This window comes from Gastrolobium bilobum, unplaced genomic scaffold (genome assembly GCF_033153095.1).
Source record: "Gastrolobium bilobum isolate Gb01-03AN ecotype WA unplaced genomic scaffold, APGP_CSIRO_Gbil_v1 utg52072, whole genome shotgun sequence".
Taxonomy (NCBI): Eukaryota; Viridiplantae; Streptophyta; class Magnoliopsida; order Fabales; family Fabaceae; genus Gastrolobium; species Gastrolobium bilobum.
The window spans coordinates 1-13,351 of record NW_026898084.1 but is presented as its reverse complement, the minus strand read 5'-3'; the positions used below and the strand labels follow the sequence as shown (position 1 = coordinate 13,351).

Sequence of the window (13,351 nt, the reverse complement as noted above, 5' to 3'; positions counted from 1 at the left end):
TTTCAGGCGTCTAATCATTACTTTTTGGGTGTAATGACGTTAGTGCCCCTGACTCTTGCTATCTGTAACCGTTGTGGTTACCATTGAGGCTATATAAGCATGCATCCTTTCCTTTCGCTATTCTTTACTTTGATTACTTTTATGGAGTTTCTCTTTGCACAAACTTCTTGAGGGTGAACTTCTGCAAGTGCATTTCTGCATATTCCTACAAGTTCATCTCCTTCATTCAGGTATTCTTGTTTTCTTTCGCATTTCTCTTGTTTTCTTCTCCAGTGGTTCGCATTTTGCCGTTTGCTTTTTGGGCATCTTCATATTTCTGTTTTGGAGTTGTTTGTTCTTCGCACTCTTGCTGATTGATTTTTCTTCCTACTATGTCAGTATTTTTGTGTTTTTGGAGTATCGCATGTTGTTTAAACTTGGGCATTTTAGCGTGCATCACTCTTCCTTGTCATTTTCTCTTTTGCTTTTTTGAACTTGGTGTCGTTTGAATATTTACGAAAATGACGGGGAAAAAACCTCTTTCTCCAGTTTTGCATTGTAAGGGGAAGAAGGAGGAAGATTCTGACTTTTTGAAGAAGGTTCCCCCTGGTGTTCGTTTCTGGCTGTGGGGGTTCCAAGGACTGAAGAAGAGGAACGTGAAGCCATGCTTTGTGGTTACCGTGGTGGTAGATCCAAGAGGAGATCTGGGTTGTCTAGTCGAGAATTAGGTCCGAGCAGGGGTAGTGGTTTGTCCATATGAGGTGGGAGTCGTATTTCTGTAAGCAGATGTATTCCCCAATATTTTCCCCAGACCAGTCCTGAACCCTCCAGTGCTTCATCTATAACAAACCATGATCCTCCATCAGCCAACCAAGATATTCAACAGCCTTGCCATATCCAGAAAGCCGGTCCTTTCTATTCTTGTATCTTTCTGAGTTCCAAACTCATTGGACAAGGATGTGACTCTTTAGTCGAGTCTACTTTGGCTAGCTGCCGGCATGGAGATGTTCCGGGATCTACCTCCACATCTGGTGAGGCAGATGATCCAATCACAATCTCGGACAAACCCACTTCCTCATCCTCAAGTGACTCTTCAACTAGTAGCTTTTCTGATTCAGGTATGCTCATTATGTCCTTCTGATTAAGTTCTTTTATTGTTTTAGGTATTTATGGCATCTCCCCCTAGAGATTGTAGAGGAGTCAGGTTCTTCCGAGTTGGATTTCGAGTCTCCTCCTACCGCATTAGTTTCCCAGTTTCCCAGTTTCCCTGGGTAACTTACGAAGTTCTAAACACAACATTCGACATGAATGCGAACGATGTGTTTGGGCTTCCCGTTGGGAAGCTAGAGAACTATGATATATGTAACACCTCGTATATATCCGGTATGTTATCATGTCATCGTATTAAGCTGCGCTTAATTAAAAATGCGGAATATCTTTTTTTCTTTTCAATTATGATGTCGTTAATCATTACCAACTTGATTACTTAATCATTTTCAAAACATCGCCTGTATGTAAATTGCAAAAGACAACTAACTAAAATACCTCAATATAAAATTAACATCAATATGTCTCTAGTCACGGAACTACAACACGTAGATCGGACAACCCTGATAGTTTATACAACTCAAGCTAAAAGTACTAACATCAATGTGGCATGGACAAGCCCCATGCTCACCCAATAAGGCAACAAAGCCCACAAAAGTCTCAACAACAACAACATAATAATAACAAGCTAAAAGCATAACATCAGCAGTATTAATCCAGCATCCAAACATGTCAGCATATAACATCAATATCAGCTAAGCTCCGGCTTCCTGTTGCTAGAGGCATCAGCCCCCAAGTTACCTGAACCTGAAATAAGCGTCCCTAAACGTGGGGTGAGATCTCTAAACAAGAAATCTCAGTAAGACAAAGGGTCCTCAAGGATCTTCCTCCCCAAACTCAGTTACATGTGCAATATAAGTTCAAAAGAATTTAACAGTATAAGTTCCAAAACTATGCAGTGCAACAGATATTCATGCCATGTGTGTTTTAATTATTCTACTGGCCAGAGAAATGCAGGACGTACGTCTACAACCCCACAATAAGTACAAGGAACACCGCTTGCACCTCACCCACAGCCTCACCATCTTGTATGTCTCCACATACTCAGGCTTATCGTATAGGTGGAACACCACATGCATATCATAAAGGTACTCACATATAACAGCTCAATAGCATTTATCAAAACGATACATGAAAACAACATCATGCATATAAACCATCCCTCCATGGGACATGGTGGAGCCAACAATGGCTAAATTAAGGACACGAAAGCTTACCTTGCAAGCTAACTATCCAATGCCAAGAGTCCACACAAGCTCAAAGTCCAAACACAACAAAATCACAATCTGTTATGGACCAATTAACATATCAATATTCAACTCTACACTCATACCATATAAAGACAACGCCTTTCCATACGTTCCATGTCTTTAGGCTTCTAACAAAGCCACAAGCCCTTAATCACTTAGATTCTGACTTACATTAATTATTTCAGAAGTTCAACTTCATCAACATAGGGTCCACGAACCCATAACTCAGTTCTGTATGAACAGTGCAGCTACTGTTCTTCGAAAACCAGAATATGCGGATATATGTCGAGGGCATATCTGAATATCAATATCTGGATATCTCTATGCCAATATCCGGATATCAATATCCGGATATTCAGATCCCCATATCCGGATATCAATATCCGGATATCCATATCCGGATATTTCGCGACAGAATGCAGTTTTGCATTTCGCGAGATATCCTTCCCAAAGGTGGTTCATTTCATGCATACAGAAGCTCAAACATACGATTTAAGGTGTGTTTAACATTACCCAACCTAAGGTTATCGTCTTAAGTTCATTACATGCATCAAGGTTCCACTTTTAACTAAGAAAGCTCAATGACAAGGGTGGTGATCATACCACAAGCTCAAAAAAGAGCAAGAATATGCTCTTGGAGCTCTCCCTTCAGCTCCAAAGATGCTGACTTGCTAGGGTACGAAAATGGCACACCCCCAAGGCTCCTCCTAACCAAAAAAAGCTTCTTGGACCAACACCAACAAGACACAAGCTCACAACCAACTCAAACAATGAAGTCAGCCCCACAACTCTACACACAGTAGTTGGACATCCAGAAAAAGGCTACCTCTCACACTCATAATGCTACACACAAGTGTTTACAAGGAGAAAATGTGAAGAATCAAGCAAAAGATGGAAACTTGGCTCACAAGAGGTGGAGGAAGACAATGGAACAGTGTTTTCTGGTCAGCCACCCAAGGAGTCTCACGTAGGATAGTGTATGGCCTAGGGTTTTGGGCCAAAAAGTTATATTTATAGCCCACTAAGTCTTAATCGCACTGTACTAGCGCTAATTGATACGCTTATCATTTTGATCCCAAACTTTGGAATCTGAACTTACTCATTTTTCTAAGATTTAACATATTTTTATTTTATTTTTCGCAGCACCTTTCTGGTACGCGCTTTTCCATAGCCAGTATCAGTTCTGGCACCAGTTCTCATTATTTTAACTTGAAACTTGAAATCACATTCCTATATAAAATTCTAGTAATATAAACTCACTTTTCATAATTTTCCGGGATACTTCGCCGGTACGCACTTATACCGCGAGCATAACCGGTATCTGCACTTTTTGTCAAAAAAGTAACTTTCAGCATTATTACTCACTTACTATAATTATTAAAGCCTCAATGTAATTATTAGGGTCAATTATGGAATTATTTCTTAATTCTCACATTTAATTAATTAATTTCCTTAATTAACGGTGCAGGTTCTTACAATATATCCCCCCCCCCCACACACACGAAGATGAACCAGTTTGCTCTGGGGAAAGTTCAGATGAGCCTTGCTTCTTTTTCTTCTACAAGGATGTTGTGACGTAACTCAGCATTAAGTTTCCTTTTACCGAGTTCCAGATTGACATCTTAAATCATCTTCACATAGCTCTCATCCAACTTCACCCTAATGGTTGGGGTTTTATCAAGGCGTTCGAGCATTTTTGTGCATACCTTGCTCTTCCACCTTCTTTCTGTGTTTTCTTTTTCTCTTTCCAAGCTCTTACTCCTCGAACTGGCCGTGAACAGCCAGAACGAAAAGGTTTGGTTACCATCCGGGGTGTCCCTGGTCGTAAACATTTCCATGTCTACATTGAGTCTTTCAAGAACTTCAAAGAGAAGTTTTTCAAGCTTTCTGCACATCCTGGCAAGAAAGTGTGGTTTCTCAATCGTTGTGACTTCGAGGATGTAGAGGGAAATTTCTCTTATATTGGTCATCTGACCATTATCACTTTCCTTCTTCAAGCTATCGTTTTAAAGAGTCCCAATTGAGCTCCATTGATGTCAACAGTGTGATTGCCATGCATGCATATAACAGTTCTCGTACTCATGCTAGTGTTGCATCCCTTATATTTGTTACACTGCATCTTATAACTATCTTCATTGCTTTTGATTTGCAGTTCCCGACATGGAAAACCAACAAAAGACCAGCAGGACGATGAACCGAGCTTCCTATCGGCTCTTAGCCATGGTAAAAGGGATGTTGTTGTCGATTTGAAAACCAAGAAGAGGAAGGCCCCTGAGCACAAGTACAAAAAGTTCCTACTGCCGCTGCCGAGAAATCCAAAGGGATCCCAGCTGACAAGGCGAAAGGGACCCCTACTGATAAAGGTGCCCCCACCTCCTCTCAAACTGTGATGAAGTCTCATATGCCTCCAGCGTCCTTTGGTCTTGCCAAGCATGTTTTATGGCAGTCCGGGATCAGTGGTGCTCTCCGGGATGCAGTTTGTCCTCCAAAGCTATTCTTCAACTCTTCTTCTTTTACTGCATCTCAGATAAAGGGGTTGGAGGATATGGGGCTTAGCTGCATAAAGATGGCCACCATGGTGAGGCCTCTATTTTCTTTGAAGAATAAATATCTTCATACTTTGAATGAGGTAAACAATTCCCGAGAAGAGAGAACCAAGACTGTTGCTGAATTGGTCAATGTGAAGGAGCATTTTCCTCCCTTAAGAAGGATCATGACCAAACTGATATCGATCTGGCTAAAGTGAAGGAGGACTTTACCAACCTTAAAAGGGAAAATAATCAGCTTCAGTATTTGCATGCCTCCAACTGCCAATCCTTAAAGGACTTCAAGATTATGCATGAAGGGGTCGAAGCAAAGATGAAGAAAGCCGAAGATAATGCCCTATTTTACCGGGGTGAGCTTGAAAAGTCAGTTGTTGGTTCCTTCAACAATGCTTTGAACCAAATTAAGGTTCTTAATCTGGGATTGGAATTCAACATCAACGGCTTGCATCCCAAGGCCTATGTTAGCAAGGGTCAGATTGTTCCTCCACGTCCAGAATCTCCAACTGATGACTGTGTGACTCAAGTGGAATGCGGTGAGGAGACCATGTTGAGGGGGGTGAAGAGGTTACCAATCAACCTGCCGAGGCCCAAATAGCATAAGTGGAGACTCCCGCTACCCCAGCTGACTGAAAGACCGAGATATCGGTTAACTTTTGTAATTTCCTTTGAGATTGTCACCATTGAGAACCATTTGCAAAAGTCCAAATGCAACCAACTTTGAGTCTCTTACAGGTTAGACAGATATAGTATAACATCTGTCAAACCTATCCAAAAATCAACCAAGAACAGCATATAACCTTCAATATTTCAAGGTTTTTCCAGGGACCTTTATCGGATCTAAGGCAACCTCCTTGATCTGCACAAGTGCAAGTACCTCCCAGACATTCTGGCAACTCACTTCATTAAGTTCAGAATATATTAGGCATTTTAAAGTATAATGCAAATTGTAGTGATGCTAGAAAATATGATGCAATTGTTCAACGGAAAAGAAAAACATAAATACAAAAATTCTCATATGCAGAGTGATATTAACATGTAAAAAATGGAGCTATTAAGTACCTTGCATCAATTATTTCAAGCAATTTGCTTTGATACTTGTTTCCAAGAACCTAAGTAATGTTTCCAAAAAAGCATCAAGCAATGTCAGTGATGGGACGTAAAATCGTTCCCATCTAAGCCCATTTTGATGGCAAAATACCATACGTTCCCTCATCTGATGAGCAACTTCAGCATGAAAATCACTTGTTTTACACATTTGTGACAAAAACACAGTGGGAGAACGGATGGTAACATATTCCTTTAAAATATATTAAAAGGGGAACAGACTGAGACACATTTAATGCACCTGCTCCATTCATTTAATGCTTCTGTACACTTTGCAGGTAACGTAGAGTTAAAGACTTCTAAAAAGCAAGGTGGTGCACCAACTGAGCAGCTGGAAACGTGAAGAGCAGAGAATCAAGATTTCTTATTGGCTGAAAACAAAAGCAAAACATGGGAAGGTCTGCAAACAACGGCTAATCATCACCAAATCCTGTTCCATCCAGCAATTCACGCAAGCTTCACACTCTGCTGCCACAGTCTCGTCCCCTCATTCAAGCAACTAGCTCCAAAGGAATTACAGTCTTGCCACTCCTCTTCCAGCTATAAATAGGACCACCCTCACACAAAAACATGATCGAATCTTGGAGGGTTTGTAGTCCGAAAGGAAGAAATCACTTAGTAGGAGTTAGTAACTTAGTTTAATTTTAAGTTGTAACTGTAGTTAAGTGACAACCCCTCTTCTCTTCTCTGTAAACAACCATCAAGACTCCTCACGAGCAAATACCCATATTTCTCCATTTTCTGTTTCTTTTTGTAAACTGTGTTTTAAATTAATATAAGTGTTTTTCTCTTCGTTCCAATCGTTATCTCTTAACTGAATCTCGGGTCTATGTGATCTTAGTTGAGAATAATTATGTTTAAACTATTAGCCATGAGCTGAACTATCTGTGGAACGGGTAAACTGTCAAACTCTTAAAGAACTGTTTTCAAAACTCTTGACCGAAGCTTTTTGTATTTCTTTGGCTAAGTAAGCTATATTCATTGTGCGCCAATGGAAATTGGGTACATACTGAGAAAGGAACTTCCATAAGGAAGGGATTTCAGACAGCTTAGCCATTCGGGGAAGGTAAATGTCATGGCAAAAATGCTACTGGTCACCTTAGGAATAAGGGGCCAACTCGTCCATTTTAAGGTTCCGAACTAAGTATCTGTTGGAGTCAAGGGAGCCATAGGAATATGGAAACTTGTGAGCCATCTAGACCATGAGCTGAGGAATCAGAGTTGGCAGGCAAAGAAACTGGGACAAAGCCAAAAGGTGCTAAGTCTTGAGCAGAGAAAACATCCCCTTTAAGAGTGAAGCAGTGAATCTGTTCCTTCTGTTAAACTGTTTTAACCACCACCCTGTTGTCTCTTGATTATAGTTATTTCTGTTTTAGTAGTTTTTATTTTATTTTATTTGGTACTTATAAAAACTCCAATGATTATTATCTCACCTTCTTCTAAACAGGATGGATCACATACATAACGCAGCGAGCAATTGTTTGCCATCAGATTGAACCTACTGTTCCTGAGGAACGTTGTCAAGACAGTAGGGAACATTTGACCAGACAGTTCATTTACTAACTTTTCTTCTCATTTTCATTCTTTATAAACAGTGATAAAACAATAATTAGCACTCTATCCTCGTGGGAACGATAATTTGGGCATTAATACTCCCTTTATTACTTGATGCGTGCACTTGCGCACTTGGGTTGGAACTAAGGGACAAATCTGTGTTATGCAAGAACAGAGGAACGTCCCCTATCAGAACTTAGATTTTTCCACCATCAGCAAACCATACAACAAGTTTTTGGCACCGTTGCCGGGGATAGAAACACTAACTGTTGTTCTTATCATTGTTTTCTAACACATATACTGTATATCTGACTTTACTTTTATATTTTTTTCTCTTTATCACTGAATCTGCTGTGCATATATATACCTTGTGCTATTGGTTTATGAGTGAAGAGTTTGAAACAGACTCTGACCACTCTATTGAAGTACCTGAGTTTCTCTTTGATTCTGAGCCAGAACGTACACTCCATAGGAGAAGAAGGAAGCTCAGGGAAGAATTTCCTGAAAACATGGTTGATCATAATAATAACAATGAAGAGGTTCCCCTTGAACAGAACTTCAGAACGTTGGCTGCTCCTTTCAAGAACAGACCAGATAGGGGAGTAATCCTTCCCCCTGTAGCACCAAATTTTGAACTAAAACCTATCATGTTCCACATGATTAGGGAAGCAGGGGTCTTCAATGGACTCCCTGCAGAAGATCCTTACACACACCTCACAACATTCCAAGATATTTGTGATAATTTTAAAGCTGAGGGTGTAACAGAGGAGAGCATGAGAATGAGGTTGTTCCCTCACTCCTTGGGCTTAAAAGCTAAAACATGGATGAAAACTCTCACCCCTGGATCAATCCACATATGGGAAGAACTCTCTAACAAGTTCATAGAGAGGTTTCTCCCAATGTCTCGACAAGATGATGTTAGAGCTGAAATCTCTAACTTCAGAATGTTTTATGGAGAAAATCTCTATGAAGCATGGGAGAGATACAAGGACATCATAAGAAAATGTCCAAACCATAGGGTAGAGTGTTGGGGAGTGTTACAATCTTTCTATAAGGGACTTGACCATACTTCTCAATCTCACTTAGATTTTGCTGCAGGAGGATATTTCTTTACAGGAACACTTGAACCAAGGTACGAAATCATAGAAGGGACTGCTGAAAGATGTCTCCAATGGCCAATAGACAGAGTGAGCCCAGTGAGGAAGCCAGGCATGCTAGAACTGGATAAACAAATAGCCATGGAAGCCCAGCTGGCATCTCTCATGAATGAAGTGAAGAACCTGAGAGCTGACCAAGCAGTACCAAGGATGGAAGTCTTACAACTCACAGCAACTGAAACAGAACCATGCTCAGCCTGTGGTTACCTTCATGACTCAACAGACTGCCCATCCACTGCATTGGTGTGTTATGCAGAAAATTTTGGCAATAGGTACTTCACCAGAGACAATCAACAAGCAGGACGAAATACACATTCAAGACCTGAAGGAACTATCATTAAGGATCAGAACCACAACACCCAATGGAGGCCACCCATTAACCAGAGACCATTCAACAACAATCAGCAGCAGTGTCAGCAAGGTAGCAGTAGTGGAACGTTTGAACAAAGAAGAAACAACTATGTTCCGTTCCACAAAGATGACCAACGCATCAACACTCTGGAAAATTATGTCAAGGAATATTTCACCAGGAATGATGCAGTGGTCAGGAACATTGAGTCTCATCTGGGGCAGATTGCTGCCAATCTTCAAACCAGAACACCAGGATCACTACCAGGGGACACTGAGGTCCCCTCAACCATTTCTGAAACCCCTTGAGAGGTAAGTACCATGTCTAGCTAAAGACATTAAACTAAGCGCTGACTGGGAGGCAACCCAGTAGATACATTTGCTCTCTGACAAAGAGCAAAGTTTTGGAGTGGTTATCCATAACCACATAGCTCCCAAAAAGGAGGGAACGTCTGATGTTCCTCTCCAAAAAGTCCAAATAAAGTACGTTCCGTTCCAGGAACGTAGTTTTGGGGTGGTCCCTGACCACACAATCCCAATATAAAAATATATATATATATAATTATATTTTTTGTTACATGTTCATTTAGATTTATTAAATAATACGTGATAGGTTAGTACGTTCCCTTTTCCTTATTTAGTAGTCACTGTTGTATGTTAACTTGTTATTTATGTCAGATTAATTATTTATTTATTAGTTAGGAAAATACAAAGGAAACGTTCCCTGGGTTAGGTGGCAAGAGTGACTGGGACACCTGTCCCTGCTGAGTCACTTAAAAAGATACGCAGCCATATCTAATTTGCATTCATTGCAAATCTTGGAAACGTGCTCAGCAAAAGCAACTGTCTCCTCAATCATTAAGACAACTGCACCCTTTCCTTTTCCCTCTCTCTCACGTCCTGACCTAAACCGTTCCATCTTCTCACACTCATCCCATCAGTAACTGGTCACCTACTGCTGACCACTCGTTCTATAACGTCCCCATTCACTACCTCTTCAACCTCCTCTCCTTAACCTCCACGTCCCAGAAACTTTTCGTTTACTCCTCCATTGTCTATTTAAACTCAGCCACTGCTTCCTTTGAGTTTTACTATTTCCATTCAACTCAGAACCCTTTCTTCCTCTGCATTGTGCCCTAACCTCCTTTCTGCTAAAAATGACTAAACTTTCAATCAAGGTGACTCCTGTGGCCAACCATGGCGAAGAACCAGAACTCACCGAGCCTATCATCCATCTATACCCAGAGAGGAACATCTCCTTGCAGCAGGAAAAATTTGTTCTGCCCTCATTTGTGAAGCAGTCCTTAATCAAGCTTCAGTGGCGGCGTTTTGCCACTGATGACCGTAAAGTGAATGTCTCCCTAGTAGGAGAATTCCTATACCAAACGAGGAGGCTGAAGAAAGATTCCCCTGACGTGGTCACAGTAAGGGGAAAACAAGTGTCATTTTCCCTTGCTGATGTCCAAGAAGTACTCCACCTCCCCACCGTTACTAACTGTCCGTACAAGGAGTACTTGGACAGTAGGGAGGAGTACACATTTCATAAGGATCTGAAGCTAACAGTAGCTTTGGACAATCCTAACTACTATAAAGGGTCCCTGTGCAAGGGTAGCATGAGGGACATAGCCAGATTCTAAGCACTTTTTGCAAATTCCAACATCACTCCCACCACTCATGAAGCCTCTGCTAGTTGGGGGCTGCAAGTTCAAATCTACTGCATCATTAAGCACATTCCTTTTGATGCAGTAACCTTAATCTATAACAGCCTGAAGAAGGACATGAGGAAGACCACAGTCTGCCTCCCCTGCCTCATCACCAAGCTCAGTCTGAAAGCTGGTGTAGAGGAACACCCAGATGACATCAAACAGGAGGCATCTATCCTTGATGCTAATACCTTGAACGGTCTTAAAAGCACCTACATTGACACCACCCAACCTATTCATGCCAATCTCAGACGCTCCCCCACCGGTGATGATGAAGAGGAAACCCCTGTGGTCTCACAGAAGAAGGCCACCAAGATGACTCCTTCAAAATCTTCCCCTTCTGCCCACGTTCCAGCAAGGAGAACTGTCCCTCCTCCCACCAAGGTAAAGAAGGATGCCCCTGTTTCTACTGATGGCAAATAGGGCAAGAAGAAATCTCCTGCCAAAGCTCCCCCAAGAAAGGGGGAACGTTCGAGTCAGAGGCTAAAGAGGGTCCTTAGCAGCAACAGGACAGAGGGAGCATCCTCTGCAAAACCTATCACCCTCTCTGACAAGGAGGAGGAGAGTGAAGACAATGAGCCTTTGGTAAAAAGGCTGAAGGCTGGCAGAATGTCAGCAACCAAACCAGCTGCCAAGGAGACGTCCCCAAGCAGCTCAGACTCTACATTTTCTGACATTCCGTCCCCACCACCTGTTCACTCTCCACCAAGACAAATCACCCCACAACCCTCTCCTAGGCAGCAACAAGGAGAGGAAAGAACAGAAAAAAAGCAGCATCTGCTGCAGAGACATCAGTGGCTGAGCAAGAGGCTCAGCCATAGAAGAAAAATGACAAAGGAAAGGGGATTCTCATAGAACCCCTAAGAAGAAAGCAAAGACAACAGGCCCCAGGCAGATCAATATAGGAGGTCCTTTGTCATACCCTATCATCCCTCCCGATACTTCTGGGGATGAAGCTCTTGCCATAGCCTTGGCAGAAGAAGAAGGGATGGCAATTCCTCCACTGATGGAGGAACAAGCTGAAGCCATGCCCTCCTCATCCAGACCACCAGTGGATGAGCCCAACCCAACACCTGTCATACCTTCTGCTACTGGCAACATCCAGCAGAAGAGGCAACCACCCTCCTCCCTCACAACAGTAATCCCCATCTCAGCCAGGAAAAGATCCCAAATTGGGATTACTGAGATCTTTGAAATGTTGGGGGAGAAATTAGAAAAACGGTTGCCAGCCAAGAAGTCTGTTCCCCAACCTGATATGACAAGCACTAATGAAGAGCTGAAAGCTCTAAGGGACGGGCTGGCACAACTCTCATCTACTTTCAACACCTTCTAACAACAGCAGAAAGAGGAGATAGAACAACAGCTCAGCACCATAAAAGCAGCCATTAAGGAAGCCAGTGCTGCATCCTATGAATCAACACTCCAAGTAGTCCAAGGAGAAATTGCTAAAGCAGCTAACTCCCTAATCCTTTCCAACTCTCTGTGCAACCACACAGCAGAGCTCTTACTCAACAGGCTCGTCTCCAAACAAGCTGAAGAACGTAGGGAAACCAAAGAAGCCATCAGGGCCTTTGGAACGTACCTGGAGAGGAGAATTTATGAGTTGGAAATGAGACTGCTGGATGTTGAAAAACAAGTCATCCATTTTCACACTGGCAGAACCATGATGAGGTCCACCATCAACTCCCTGGTTGCAATCATCAGCGATCTACTGAAGGATGCTGAAAAATGGCTCCCTGTAAATGAAGTCCGCAGATTGCAAGACCTGCTCAGGAGAAGACCATTAACCCAGGAGGAAGTTGATGAAGGCAAAGAAGCTGAAGCTGCAAAGAGGAAACCTTGGGACAAAAGACCTCCCCAATGAAAAGGAGAAAACCCTCATATCTATCTTAGATTAGTTTATTTTCAGTTCTGTTTTAATTTCTTTTTCTTTCCATTCCCTTGTAACTAATCTTTTTGCAATGAAAAAGACTTTTTGATCAAACTGTTTGGTATATGCATGCATTTCAGTTATAGTATTAAGACTACCCAATTCTTTTGGATTAACTAACATACATGAAACACAAAGTCACTGACTAATCATGCTTGTTCTTTCTCTGAGTACTTGAAAATAGAAACAGTGCAGGGAATTTAATCCTCAGATTTTTGAAAGAAGCTGATCTGTGTGAACTCAAACTGGTAAGGAACGAAAAAATGCCAAACACCTACTTCTGAGAGCGTTCCTGAGGTGTATCCACAATGAAACTTCTCAGCTTTCCTTAATGTTGTAAGTACTGCTGAAGACAGATGAATTCTGCTGTCAAGGATCAAAACAAAATCACACACTCACCTCACCTCCATCATACACCATCTGGTCAATCGGAAAGAACAAGGAATGTACTCAACAATGAACAAAATAAAGGACAGAAGAAAAACAAAGAAAAAGGGGAACATCCATTCAAAAGAATTCAAGAAAAACCAGAAAACCTTCCTCCAAAGGAGGAAAAAAAAGGTTCCAGAAAAGGTGTTCCCTCAAAACAGAAAAAGTCCAAGTTCAAAGGAACAAAAGCTAAACGTTCCTTGATCCCACAAATCAGACCACCACTTCTTCCACATTTCCATAC

General features: G+C 41.7%; 1 non-coding gene across 1 annotated transcript; it reads right to left on the bottom strand.

The window, feature by feature from the left end:
- Window positions 1-8,454: 8,454 nt before the first annotated feature.
- On the bottom strand, window positions 8,455-8,561 carry LOC133312758 (small nucleolar RNA R71). Its single transcript, XR_009751729.1, has one exon. It is a non-coding gene; the product is annotated as a small nucleolar RNA R71 (small nucleolar RNA).
- Between the last annotated feature and the right edge of the window lie 4,790 nt (window positions 8,562-13,351).